General features: G+C 43.9%; 1 protein-coding gene across 1 annotated transcript in view; it reads left to right on the top strand.

The window, feature by feature from the left end:
• The first annotated feature begins 5,179 nt into the window (after window positions 1–5,179).
• RTRAF (RNA transcription, translation and transport factor) overlaps window positions 5,180–14,131 on the top strand; it is a 33,726-nt gene continuing 24,774 nt past the window's right edge. The window contains exons 1-3 of the mRNA XM_082735188.1: window positions 5,180–5,282; window positions 5,489–5,559; window positions 13,113–13,191. The gene's annotated coding sequence lies outside the window, so the exon portion shown is untranslated. The remainder of the gene's footprint in view (window positions 5,283–5,488; window positions 5,560–13,112; window positions 13,192–14,131) is intronic.

The raw sequence follows: 14,131 nt of genomic DNA, 5'->3' as shown, positions 1-14,131 counted from the left end.
CTTTGGGGCCATGCTAGCAACCTTTTTACCACCCCACACAACTGAGAGAATGTACCTTATCTTCGTTCCAGATTTGAGCAAAACACACACATGCACAAACAAAAAAGGAGAAAATCAGAGTACCGTGATAATCACAATTGGCCGTAGGTCATGGTAAATCCTAGATGCTGTAGTATGGAAGACATAGGCTATGGACTATAGATCATTCCTGGAGCCCCCTAAGCCATCAAGTTACCCCCATGTCTCTCATTCAAGAAAGTGCATGAGTATGGTCACAAGGATGATCACCATAATAGCAGCTGCAACAATCATGCCAACACTGATTGGGCACCTAACTGCGTGCCAGACACAATGCTCAACATTTTAAGATACTGTTGCATTTCATGCTCATGGTGGCTCTATGACATGGATGTCATCTGTCTCAGAGCAGATATCTTATGTGCCTCATGTCACAGCCTGTGACCCACTTTGATTTCAGCCACAGTTTGTGGTGAAGATTCATTTTTCCCAGGGAAAATTCATTCCTCCCACCACCCAGGGCAGTCCTCAACCAATGAGGGAGGAGATTAATGTCTCTGGCACCTACCCTTCAGAGGATAATTCTGGGGGTACATTTCATATTGTTTCTCAGAGGGTCTCTGGCAGGATTGAGCCTCAATTGTCCAGAATAGTAACCAGCCCAGGAATATACCCTATTGGTTTTTTTTCCCTTCTTATCTGTCTCCTTTTTTTTTTTTCTTCCTACTTTTCTGCTTTCTGAGATAACCCTCACCACCATTCAACTATGTTCCCCCAAGGTCTTGATCCAGGGTCAGTTTCAGGAGACATTCAAACTAATTTGCCTCCATTTTACACTGAGGACTTTGAGATCTGGAAAGGTTGACACGTCCCCCAAGTTCCCATTGCTATCAAGTGGAGATCAAGGATAAGAACCTACATCTGTCTTGATCCCAAAAGTTTAACCGTTCATTACTATCTCATCGTAGATATTGGAAGGCCAGTACTTGAGAAGCAGGCTATTAGAAAGTTCTGAATCTGTTCTCATTCATAGAATGAGTAGATTTTTTGTAAATATCAAACCTCTGGACTGTTTTTCTGGAAAGACGAAATCTGGGGACTCTTTCTTGTCAATCCTTGCCTTTTCTTCACTGTCATCACGTGGTCACTCACACAAGAAATAACTTCCTGCTTAGAGGAGCCCATGCAGGGAAAACCATGAAGGAAGAGTGATGGGAAAGGTCCGAAGTGTTTATTTTTTTGAGGACTTTCAGGAAGGGAAAATCCCTTCCCTTTCCAACTGCTGTTCTAACAACTGCTTGCCTGTAATCTCAGAGCCCAGTGACCCTCGTAGTCAGAAGCAGGGTATGGAAGGCAATGGAAGCTTCCAGGGGTTCATTCCAAAAGCCCTGATTTGAGAAGGGATCAGGAAGAATCTCAGGACAGAGGCCCTTGCAAATGCAGTTTCAAGAATTCACCCAGAGCTTCTTGGAAAGAGATAAAAAAGGTACCCATTCCCTTTCCCCTCCTCACCCCCACCTCATTATTGTCCCTACTCCAGGAATATGCAACATCCCACCACAGCCTGTCACACAGGATCCCAGCACAGAGCAACAGATGCTCTTGCATTTGCCTAAGGACACACAGGAGCAAAAGCTTACTGTTCCAGACTGTTCGCAAAAGCAAACTGTCGCTTTAAGAAAGGGGTCTGCATGATGCACTGGTACATCCCATCATCAAAAAATCACTGCTTCCACCTGTGGGACATCTTCGTTGTCTTTACAAAAGCTGGTCTCAAAGAATATTTCCAGAACTCCTGAGGGTCCTGAAATCCTTTCTGTGGGTTTGATTGCTCAAAATTATAATGCTATGGGATGATTTGCCTTTTCTATTCTCATTCTCTCACGAGTGTACAATAGAGCTTCTAGAGCCTACGTAATATTGACGTCACAGTAGATTGAATGCAAATGCACATATGAGTATCCAGCACTTGTATTAAGCCAAGCAAGAAAAGGATTTGCAAAAATGTAAATGTCGTCTGTCTCACTGTATTTTTTGTTTTAGAACATAGTTACATTTCATAAAAATGTTATTTTATTAACATGTGATGGGTTTGTTATTGTTACTTCAATGAATTAGTAAATGCATATTTAAAAAAAATTCTGTTTTAATTTCCAATGTGATGAACGGCCATAGATGTAACCCACATATGCCAAGCCCTAATCATTCAAGGGTTCTCAATAATTTTAAAAGTGTGAAGGGTTCCTTCAACTGTAAAGTTTGAAAACTGCCACTTTATGATGTTTCTCCTTCAACCTCTTGTTTTGCAGATGAGGAAACGTGTCATTCAAAGTCTTATAACTATTTAGTGTCAGAGTCCTGAGTAGAATATAAGAGAATATAAGTGGAACATAAGAATATAAAAGGAGATGATTCAAAAGGACAAGAAATATGTTAAGTTATCCCCTAGGATGCTGTTCAAATGTTTTCCAAAAAGACATTACTGAATTCAGATTCATGATTAAATGGTGTGTGAGGAGATAATTTTCCACAGAATAGTTAAAAATCATGACTCACACAGGTGTAAAATACAGATATATCAAAGGTTTTATTTAACTCATTATTGATAAGGAAATCAGGTAGACACTCCAAACTGTTTCAAAGCAGAAGGCAAAAAGCAGAGATATTTGCAGATCAGAAATACTGAAATGAATTTGCAAATGGTACAAAACTGTCTACTTTCACAAAGGGAGAGGGAAGTCAGTTGTCTCCCCAAGACAGAATTGAGTTGCATGTGTAAAGTAAGAAGCATTTCACATGGCTATCAGTTATCCATAACTCACAGGGCTCTAAAATAGCTCAAAGGCAGGAAAAGGTGCAGAACCCCATGGGATCAGAATCAGGTAAGTGGGAAGAATGTGCTCAGAGAGATGCATGGCTTTCCATCAAGGCACAGGTGTTTCTCCCTTAGATGCCAGGCAGTGATTAAGCGAGTCAGAAGAAGAGGAACTTGGTGTGTTCCCTAATCTCCAGGATCTTACCATCCATTCATATTACCGTATCTATACACGGAATGTTTGTGGCCCCCGAAACTCATCTGTTGAAATCTTAACTCCCAATGGGATGGTATTTGGCATTTAAGAGGTGATCAGGTTATGAATGGGATTAGTGCCCTTAGCAAAGAAACTCCGGAATGGTCCTTCATTCCTTCCACCGCGTGAGGACACAGAAAAGACAGCTGCCTGTGAGCCAGGAAGCAGGTCCTCACGAGACACCGAATCTCCCAGCCTCTTGATCTTGAACTTCCCAGCCTGCAGAACTGTGAGCAATACATTTCTGTTTATAATCTACCCCGGCTCTGGTGTCCAGCCCCCATGGACATTATATTCCATTATATTCCATGATAATAGCCGCCCAGATAGACTAAAGCACTGTATAACCCAGTGCTAACGCTGGAGCATATGCTGGTTCCTGTACACTGACGAAGTATTTCTGAGGGGTCACTTCTATCTTCTGGGTAATGAAAGCTACCGTCCAGTTAGTTAGTGCCTGCTACATTTCAGTTTCTTGGCGTCCTCCTTAATGTCCCTTAGGATAGAGAGATAGAGAGTATTATCGTCTCACTTTACAGAGAAGGAAAGAGCCACTGAAGAAGTTCAGTCACACGCACGTCCAAGACCACGGTGAATGTGGCTTTGCTTACACTCTCTCTGCTCTCTCAGAGCTGATGCAGGAGAGCCTCCCCAGCAAAACATGCGTTTTGCAACAAATAGTCACACCAGACAAAGCAGTGAGCTGTGTCGACTCTTGAAAATCACTTGTTTTTAATGAACCCCTGTACCCAGGGCGGAATTTTCCACAGCTTTCGACTCAGTCGTAGTAGGACCTCAAAGAACTGTTTTGTTTCCTTCATCGTTCTTGGAGGATATTCCTGGATAGGCTTGGGGAGAAAAATTCACAGAGATATTTTGTCCGAGAAGAGGTGTTGCAATTACAGAGGGAGTTAAAAGTTTGGGCCAACGGATGGCTTAGAGCGGGAGTTGGGCAAACCACAGGCTATGGGCCAAATCTGGTCTTTGTGATGGCCTACAAATTAAAAATGGTTTTTACATTTTTAAATGGGCGGGGAGGAAAAAAAGTCAAAAGAAGAGTGACATTTGTGAATTGTGAAAATTAGAATCTTAAATTTCAGGGTCCATAAGTGAAGTTTTGTCGGGAAACAGCCACACCCATACGTTGTGTAATTTTTGTGCCTGCTTTTGAGCTACAATGACAGATTTGGGAAGTTATGGCAGAAACTGCATAGCCTGTGAAAGTGAAAATACCTATTATTACCAGAAGAACTTTTGCCAGCTCCTGGCTTAGAGGGACTTTCTGCATGAATGTCCAGAATAATTTCTCAGGAGCCGCAGAGTAAGTAGTTTCGACTTTGATGTGGCACGAGTTAAATGTGGCAGGTTTCAGAATTACTTGGGGGAAAATTCTATTATTGCAGGAGTCTGGGTAAGGAGGCAACCCCCACTAGAGGCTTTAAATCCTCATCTGAGCACCACTTGGGGAAGGCTCTCCGCTGGGTTTCCCGCCGTTGGCACCTCTATCACTCTGTCCCTGTTCTGGTTTATGTCCTGTGGAAGCTCCACTTGCATTTACCATTAATTACAATAATTAAAATTAAGTGGTGCCTCCTGTGTGGGAATTTTCCAGTCCCTGAAAAGCGGCTTCCAAGTAATTCGTTTTTCAAGAGCTCCCTCTGCTGGTAAATTCTCAGAAGGCACCACGTCATCGCATTTCCAGCCGCAGGTGGGTTTGGCCGCTGGGAAGGAGCCAAAGGATCTAGAGATGGGAAGCATCGCTGTCTCAGTGCCGAAGCCAGGCTTCTCAAAGCACACCGGCATTATCTCTAAAGATAAAGAATTTCACTGTCGAATTTGGTGAGAGAACCAAACTCCCTTTGAATGCAAACTAACAGTCTTCTTGTTAGGTAGGAGAAGCCTGGAGAAGACAAATCCTTGTTGACTGCCGGCTTCCCAAACAACCTGTTAATAAGGCGAAGATGAGTTTATTGCTGACCACCAGACGGAAGTCTGATAGTGTCTCAATAGGGAAAGGGGACGGTCTGATAAAGACGCTGAGGTCTGGTTTCAGGTAAGGTGTTTTTTGTTTTGTTTTGTCTTAAGATTGTCTTATGTTTAAGTCATCTCTACACCCAGTCTGGGGCTTGAACTTAGAACCGCCAAGATCAAGAGATGCATTCTCTACTGACTGAGCAGCCACACGCCCCTAAGGTAGGTCTTTCCGTGTGGGGAGAAGGAGGTTTGGTTAGGACTAGGTAAGGATTGGGTTAGGATTTGGGTAAGGATTATCCTAGTCTATGACTGGGGGACGCAACAAGGTAAGGGGAATCTAGGAATGTGATGATCCGCTGATGATCTGACAAGACTTTCCAGAATTTCTATAATGAAACAAAGTTTTGCTCCTTTGCTTTTCCAAGGTCAGAGTCTCTGGACTCGTAAAGTTACGCTAAGGAAGGTGACAGAAGAGTGAGGACCATTCGTGCAGACAGTAAGCTGTGGGGTTTGGGGATAGAGGGTTTCCGTTCTCAGCTTCTTAAGAGGGTACATGTTGTCTAAGAAACCCAGTGTGGATTGGATGGCGGCACAGCTGGTGCCCTGGGAACTTGGGCAAAATGCTGGGCCTGCTCTGGGCTTCTGGATTTGTTAGGTTTGGAGCTGGATTTACAACTCTTCATTTTCAGATGTGGGACTCTGTGGCTATGAGGTAGCCCATGAAGGAAACCAGGATAGGTCACCCCCCAAAATATATCTCTTTGACATAAAAGTTATTTTGAGGTTGCCCGAGTGATTTTGGCTCGGGGTTGAGAGATTGAGGCCTGTGTTGGCTCTGCTTGAGATTCTTTCTCCCTCTCCCCCCTCCACCATGTGCAAGTGCTCTCTGTCTCTAAAATAAATCAATAAACCTTGGGCTCTTGGGTGGCTCAGTTAAATGTCTGCCTTCGGCTCAGGTCATGATCCCAGGGTTCTGGGATGGAGCCCCACATCAGGCTCTTTGCTCAGGGAAGAGCCTGCTCCTCCCTCCCCGCTCCTCTTTCCCTGCTCCTCCCTCCCCCCTCCCCCTTCCCCTGCTCCTGTGCACAGGCACAGGCTCTCTCTCTCTCTCTCTCCCTCCCACTTATTCTCTCTCTCTCTCAAATAAATAAAATCTTAAGAATAAATAAAAATAAAATAAATCCGTAAACCTCAAAAATAATTGAGCTGAAGGCAGTTAGCAACAAACCCAGAGGGAAAAACTCCCCCATTTCTGACTAGCAGCAGGATATAAATTCTTCTTTTACTGAAGTCAGACTCCACAGAGAAGGGATCAGAGCAATCTACAAACAAATCTTGTTAAACTAACCCTTATCTTCCAAGGACTACCTAGCCCTAGTTGGATTACCCTGAGGCCTAAATCTCTTTGTTTTGTCAATTCTTCATGAAGTCACTGTTCCTTTGTCTAAATGACATAAAAGCTTCCTGCTCTGGTTACTTTTCTCTCTGGTGAAGACTTACCTACACATTAAAAAATGTGTAGGTTTTTCTCCTGTTCATCTGTCCTTGTCAGCTTAATTTTCAGACTTAGGTAACCTAAGAGAGTAGAGTAAAATGTTCTCCTCCCCAGTGCCTGGAAAGGGGTTGATCTCCGCAGTATTGGTTGGTGTCTGCATTGGGCCCCAGGGGTGCTGAGGCAAATGAGAGACCACCATATCCTCCTCTAGTAGAAGGGGCCCTCATTTAAGATCTACTGAAGGTGCACAGGGGACAAGGACCAGGCTTGGCTGGATGCAGGGAGAAGACAGGAAAATCTACAGAGTTGACAGTAGAGCTGGGATTCATGGGCATGGGAAATCACCCAACTGGGAAAGGAGGGCCCACGGGAAGGTCTCTCAGGCCCAGAGGCAGGAAGGCTCCTGTGTTCTGGGTATGACAAATGGTTTTGTTTGGTTGGACTCCAACATGCTTTGGGAACAATGCAGGAAAGAGGTTTGGGTCAGGTGCTCAAGGGTCTGGTTTGCGAGAGTGTTGATCTTTATCCAGGAGGTGGTACCAGAAAAAGTTTTCACAGGGAAATGCCATGCTGTAGATTTGTTGTTAAAAATCTCCTTCAGCTGCCGAGTTGTGGTCAGGTGCAGAAAGGACTGACCAGCCTGGAAGCTGTTGTCTCAGTAGACTGAGGACCTTCACTAAGAACGTGGCTTTCAGGGCACAAGGAAGAAAGATTCAGAAGGAAGGCACAGAATCCCCAGGCCTTGCTGACCCACTGAATGTGCATGAGGAAGAGGCAAGTATTTCTAGCTCGGATGAGGCAGCAGACTTTGGTTCAATTCACTGAGATGGGAAAGGCAAGAAAACAAGTGGGCTATTGTGGAAGGTGAAGGGTGAGAATTTGCCATCTCCAAATAGGCCCCATTGGCATAAAGATTATTTTGAGTTGATTATTTTAAGAAACAGTAGACGGGGAGAAGCTCTGAAAACAGAGTAGACGTTACCCTTTTGTAAGGGAAAATTACATTTATAAAAAAAACCTGCATATGTGAGGGTTTTTTCCCTTCTATACCTGGAAGGGAGGGATGAGTGAATCTTTAAAAAGTCTTATCAGGGGACTGATACGTTGGGGTATCAGTCGTATCAGGGGACTGATACGTTGGTTGTTGGGGAAGCCACCAGCTTAAATCTGCATAATAAAACTCTGACGGACCAAACTTTCCCTGGTTATCCCTGTACACCCTCCTTCCCATACCCTTTTGTGTTTAAAGCTGAAGATGGTATTTCAGCCTGAGTTCTAAGCCACCTCTTGGAAAGTTTCTTAATTCCCCCCCCACCACCCCGGGTATGTCCCACATATATATGAGACATACATGCTAATAAACTTGTTTGTTTTTCTTTTGTTAACCTGTGTTTTGGAATAGGGGCCCCAGCCAAGAATTCAGAAAGGTAGAGGGAACGTTTTTCCCCCCTCCCCTCAAAGCTGGTATGTTCAGCTTTGGGCCTGTTGGCTGGAAGTTTCAGAGGATGGGGATAACCCAGGGAATGCCACAGTAGAGCTGCTCTGAGAGGTGGGCGTGGAGCAGACAAAATGATTCGGCTTCCTTGGCAGGTAGGAAGCTGACGCATGAACTGGCTGAAATCAGCATGACTGACGACCGGAGATGGAAAGGAGACGAAGAAGCCCCTGCAGGAAACAGTGATACCGAGACAGAGAAACTGAAGGGACCCCCAGGAGGGGAAAAGCTGGATATTTTTCCCCCTCTGCTTCTTTTCTGGCTTCTATTCTTGCCAGGGCCTGCACCCCCACCTCACTCTACACATGCCTTGTAAAGCAAATAGTAGATGCCCTCCTTGTAAGAGACAAGGAGTTAATGATTTCTCTAGAATAGATAACATCTAAGGAAGGACCAGCTGAGAAAGACCAGAGGAAGGAAGGAAGTTATCCTGCGTATTTCAGACCACTGGTGCTAGACATCTCAACGAGACCCCTGGTTTCAGGGAATAGGTGACTTACAATGTCCACTTGGATCTTGTCCTCATTCTGACATGTTTCTGGATGTCTGAGAGGACAAGTGCACCAGGCAATCAGTAAAAACCCCAGAGCCCAAGCAAAGACAAGACTTCCTCTTTCCCTTTCCGAGTGTCCCAGATGCTCTGTCTGTATCTCTCTCTGTACATATTTTCAGCAAACTCTTCTTTTGCCTCCTGCTGGCTCACATTTGATTTGCATCCTGCCAAGGACCCTCCAAAAACCCCACTCTGGGTCTTTGGGCTTGTCCTGCCGCCATCAGTGTATATGCTGCCGTATCAAAGGCTGAGCAAAGCAAGATGGCTTATAAAGTCCTGTGACTCTCCCTTCAGAGATAGTGGTTTTTCTCAGAGATCAGAGACACCTCTTGGGGTACCTACACACATCTGAGGTCCTCCTGCCACCCTGCCCTATAGAGAGGGGCCTTGACAACGTAGAAGACCATGCTGAGAAAAGGGAAGGAAAAGATTACCCCACCTCACAGGACAAAATGAGGAGGACAGAGAAGGTAATTCGTTTTTATGGAACAGAGGATTTGACCTATTTCTTCCTCTGAATTTAATCAACTCAATGCCTGAAAGATTGGGAAACAATAAAGCAGGAAGGAAATTGTTCCAGTGAAGGCTGTGCCAGCTGCAGGAAAAGCAGGTGCATCTGTGCTGTTGTTCATGTCTCAGGGGCGGCACCAGGGTGATGAATGGTCCCCAAGGGAGTCGGGGCTGAGCCAAAGCTGGGGAAAGGGTCTGAGTTAGAGACTCCTGGGTAGAGGGGGTCAGCTCACAGGAGTGCCCCAGGTTCTCTGACAGCCATTCTCAATCTTGAGTGCATCACCTGGTGGGGCCGGAGGGAGGGATAAGGGGGGGGGGTACTTGTTAAAACACAGATTGCTGGCCCGACCCTCCATCTCCGAGTCAGCAACTCTGGGGTGGGGCTGGAGAATTGCATTCTTAACAAGTTCCCAGGTGACCAGGGACTTCCCCCTTTGAGAGCCACCAGTGTCTGAGATTCCCCAAAGGGTAATGAGCATGGCATCACCCAAGATCATTTTAGAAAGCACGCAGATGAATATCATACATTGTTACAGTTATATTTTTATTTTTAAGTGTATTCAAAAGTGCCATTTGCATATCAAATTCATGACTTTAAGAATATTTTTGCTTCAAACAAGGCTTAAGGTATAAATAAAAAGTGATGAATGTAAATAAAAATGTTGAGCCAAAAATGAGTGTAGGTAAAATTTGAATATAGGAAAAATGAGAAAGTGGTTTACAAGTACTTCGTAATATTTACGAAGTACAAGACGAAAAGGAAAGCAACTTGACATTTTATACCTAGCATGTAGCAAGGGGTGAGGGTGGCTGTTTGAAACTAACAACCGGGAAGGCGTGGCACTGCTGGGTCAGAAGGGACCCAGCCCAAAGTAGTCCATTCTGCTGCAAAAGTTGATCCAGCTAAATGTCATGCCCGGTAGAGTAGTTAATTGGGGATGAGGAAGTTGAAGTTAAGCAAAGCTGTTTTCCAAGATCACAGTCAAATAAGGGGCAGAGATAAGAACAGCAAAATGTACGCAGGGCCCTCACCTGCAAAGCTGGCCATACTTCTGCTATCCCTGCCCCCTTCCTTCTCTACCTGGGAAATACAGGGTTTCTCCCACTGTACCTACACTGTGTCCTCCTTCCTCTCCTGTCCATGGCCCAGGCTCTCCACAGGGGTCATTGGTCCACCCTTACACATGTGTCTGTGAGCCCTGCCTGTAGATCTTTTTAGATTGCCCTTGTGCAACAAATATTTTGTGAGCCCTGCTCTGTGCCTAGAGACTGTGCTAGAAGATGAGTACACCAAAGCAGTAAGACACAAATGCTACCATCAAGGAGTTCACAGTCTAGTGCTGGGGACAGATAAATAATTATGTGAAAAAAAATAATATCATGGAGTGGTGAAATGCCAAAGGGAGTTGCACATGTGGAAAGGACACCTAACTGGAGAGAAGGTGATTGAAGGCCACCTAAAGGTGGTGACTTGATCTGAGTCAGGGAGACAGCCAAATGGAGGGACAAAAGGAGGCTATTCTAGGTTGAGAGAGGAGTAAGTGTAAAGGAACAGAGAAGAGAGGAAATCACTATTGATTCAGGTGGTTCAAGCATTGAACATGAGAAAAAAATAATACAATGTGTACTATGTTGTAAGCAGTTTATATACATAAAAGGACATTCCTTGTATATTCATGTATATACATATCTGTACATATGAATTAACATACAAACCTATATGCATGTATATATGTACATAAAACATGCATATGATAGGTATGTCACTGCCTACAAATTTGTGTGCACCGTGTGTATGCATATATGTACACGTATGCATGTATAGTATATGTACAGTAGACATTCATGCATATATTAATTAAATTTTAAAGTTCACAAGCCTATCAGACAAGTGCCATTATCATTCTCATTTAACAGATCCGGAAACTGAGGCATGGAAAGTTTAATAATTTCCCCAGACTTGAGGGTGTATGCTTAAGAATAAGCAAATGTATGGCAAATAAAACCATTGGAATGAATAAGAATGTTGGGGAATGTTTGACTATACACAACAAAATGGCTGCAAATGGTTCCCAAGACAGACTAGGAAGCAAATATTCAAAATTTGGGGGGCAGAAAGAAGGAAACAGCCACAAATAACCGGAACCCCCATATCTTGGCTGAATCCCAAACAGTTTCACATACAAATTTACAATTTCCACGTCAGGCTACATATGTGTGTGTGTGTGTGTGTGTGTGTGTGTGTGAGAGAGAGAGAGAGAGAGAGAGAATGAGAGGGAGAGAGACAGACAGAAGTAGTGATTTGGTGTATATTAAACATTTAATATATACCACAATTTTTACAAGGCTTTGGGTTCCTTAATTTTCAAAATCAACCTAAAACCTCAACACCTAGAAATGGTCCCTCAACTTCAGGGAGGCCCTGAATGGGAAGTTTGGATTTTAAATGTGTCCTCAGTATCCCTCCTGCACTGGCTGGTTCCTTCCCCGCAGCAGCACCGAGAGCCCTTCTTTTCCCAGAACAATCTCTTGAAGCGGGATCATCTCCCTCTTGCACCCACATGAGTAACGTGACTTTTGGATCTCTTGATTCTCTTGAGTTCCCCTTCCCACCTCCTTTTTTAAGACAGAAAAAGAATCAGGAATTCCCATTCTTGGGTGAACATGTGCCAGGGTCAAAGAACATGCGGATTCTAACTTATGGGGCTTTTATATGTCCTTCTTATAATTCATTCATTCATTCATTATAATTCAGGTAGGATAATCAGACTGCCAAATTTCACTTGGCAACAATAAATAGAGCTGTGGTTTTCTTTTGTTCATCAGATTTTTCTGTGATTCTCTATAATAGCTCAAGGTTTTTAAATTTTTGCTTCTAAAATTCAGATATGCCATAAAACATCGTGTAAGTTTAAGGTGTGTCACTGAACCAAATGAGAGTTTGGCTCCCCAATGCACAGCAAGTCAATAAAAATGGACACCGAGCTTTTGCAGAGAAGAAAGAGAGCTTGTTTATTGATGTGGCCTCACCCAGGAGAAAAAGGAGCTAATGCTCACAAGTCCTGAACTCCCTGATGGCTTGCAAGTGGAGGGGTTTTAAGGGCAAAATTTGGGCAGGTATCTTTCGAGAAGCTGGATACTGTTGATGGGATGCCCATGATACCGTCCTAACAGGTTCTCTTGTACTGCTGTCTGGTCCTTTGAGGACTTTGGCTCTCAAGAGACTTGGAATCTGAGAAGATTTCTTTATATTAGAGAATTCATTAGGTACACTAGGTGACTATATCTCTTAAGGTCGTGCTGGTTAATTACTGGTAAGTTAGTGGGGTTGCAACTCCTCTAGGTTCCTTGGTTGTTTGGGCTGAGCTTGGGAGTGATAGAACAACTAGCCGTAATTCTTCCACCTGAAGGGGCAAGGTGGACGCTGGTTTCAGGCGTACACGGCATGTTGGTTTGGTGTGTTTATGTAATGCAGTAGGATTAGCTAACACCTCTATCACATCACATAATTATCACTTCTTTTTTTGTGGTGAGAACAATTAAGATCTAATCTCTTAGCATCCTTGACGTTTATGATACAGTATTACTGACTGTATTCACTGTTCTGTGCATTAGCTCTCCAGAACTAATTTATTGGCTAGTTGCAAGTGTGTACCCTTACTGTACACAAGTCTCTGTCATGTGATAGATTAGTAGTTTAAAAATTGGTCCTTTACCACAGAGTTTGAGAAACATGGGGTTTAGAGAATTTGGGGTCTTTAGCATCATATAGCATTACCTGTGAAGCAGAACTGGAAAAGAAAGCTTGAACTGATTAATTGAGTCATGTTATGGATGATGATTTTTTTTTTTTGCAATTTTTTTTTAAGTGACATAAGCCTATTTTGGGGTTCTGAGAAGGCCAAGAGAGAGAAAAGGGTGGGAGAAGGATCGGAAATGTATGAAATGTTCTGAATTTTGTGATGGCTCTAATTTTTATGTTTTTTCATCCATCAGTACGTCAGACAAACACATCAGACAAAACGGATCTGAGGTCTTCATGTGGGCCACCAGGTGCCAACTTCAGTGTAAGCAGGTAGGGCTGATTTACTGTGTTTCATTGGCTGTGGCAGAGAATCAAAGCTGTGGTCCCAGGGGTCCCAGCATCCATGGGAATGGGGGTCCTGTCACTTAGATGGGACAGGAGCCCTGAGATGTTCCCAAACAATGGAGGACAACAAGACACAGAGTAGCCAGAGACCTGATAGCGAGCATGAGGCAGGCAGAGCAGTGATTGTGTACCAACAAAGTATGGCCAGAGATGAGAACATCCCAGTGGAGGTCAAGGAGAACATTGAACTGATCTGCCACCTGCCCCTCACTCCTTAGCATTTTAGAAGCCCCCCTACCCCGTATTTAGGTGCACCCTTTAGAGAGATCCTACATGTGACTTAGCTTCTACCTTGTGTAGAAAGGAGGTTCAAAGCAGAAAACGGGTTCACATTGTGCACTGCTTTTATTTCCCTTTCTCTAGCGATGCTTGGAGCAGAAAGGCTGGGATGTACTTTATTTCCCAGGGGCCCTATCAAAGAGGCCCACATCAAAAAACCCAAATCCTAAATATTCCCTGACTCTGATGCAAGGGTGTGAAAATGACAGCAGCTGCCAGAAAGTTGGGCTTATTGGGAAAAAAACTCAGACCCTCATTAACAATCTCAATTATTTATTTCTGTGTAGTCATTAGTGTGACTGATGAAGTCAGGTCTTGGGTTCCAGCAGGGCCGCCGGAAGACTGCCTGATTTTACTGGAGAGGAAAGGACAGGAGAGACGGCCTGTTCCCTGCACTTGCTAACACCCATGCCCAGCATGGAATATTAGGTACCAAGCACTAACTTCCTTGGAGGCTGCTTGCTGTTCTCATTTGCCAAAACTAAAATCAGGAATGACCCAGCAAACGTGAAAAATAGACAGTGTTCAAGTGTTAGAGGAAAAAATTTGCCCTTAGTATTCAATGTCGCAGTGCCTTGGCAGTATT

This window comes from Mustela nivalis (genome assembly GCF_964662115.1).
Source record: "Mustela nivalis genome assembly, chromosome: 6".
Lineage (NCBI taxonomy): Eukaryota > Metazoa > Chordata > Mammalia > Carnivora > Mustelidae > Mustela > Mustela nivalis.
This window is presented reverse-complemented; position numbering and strand designations above follow the sequence as displayed.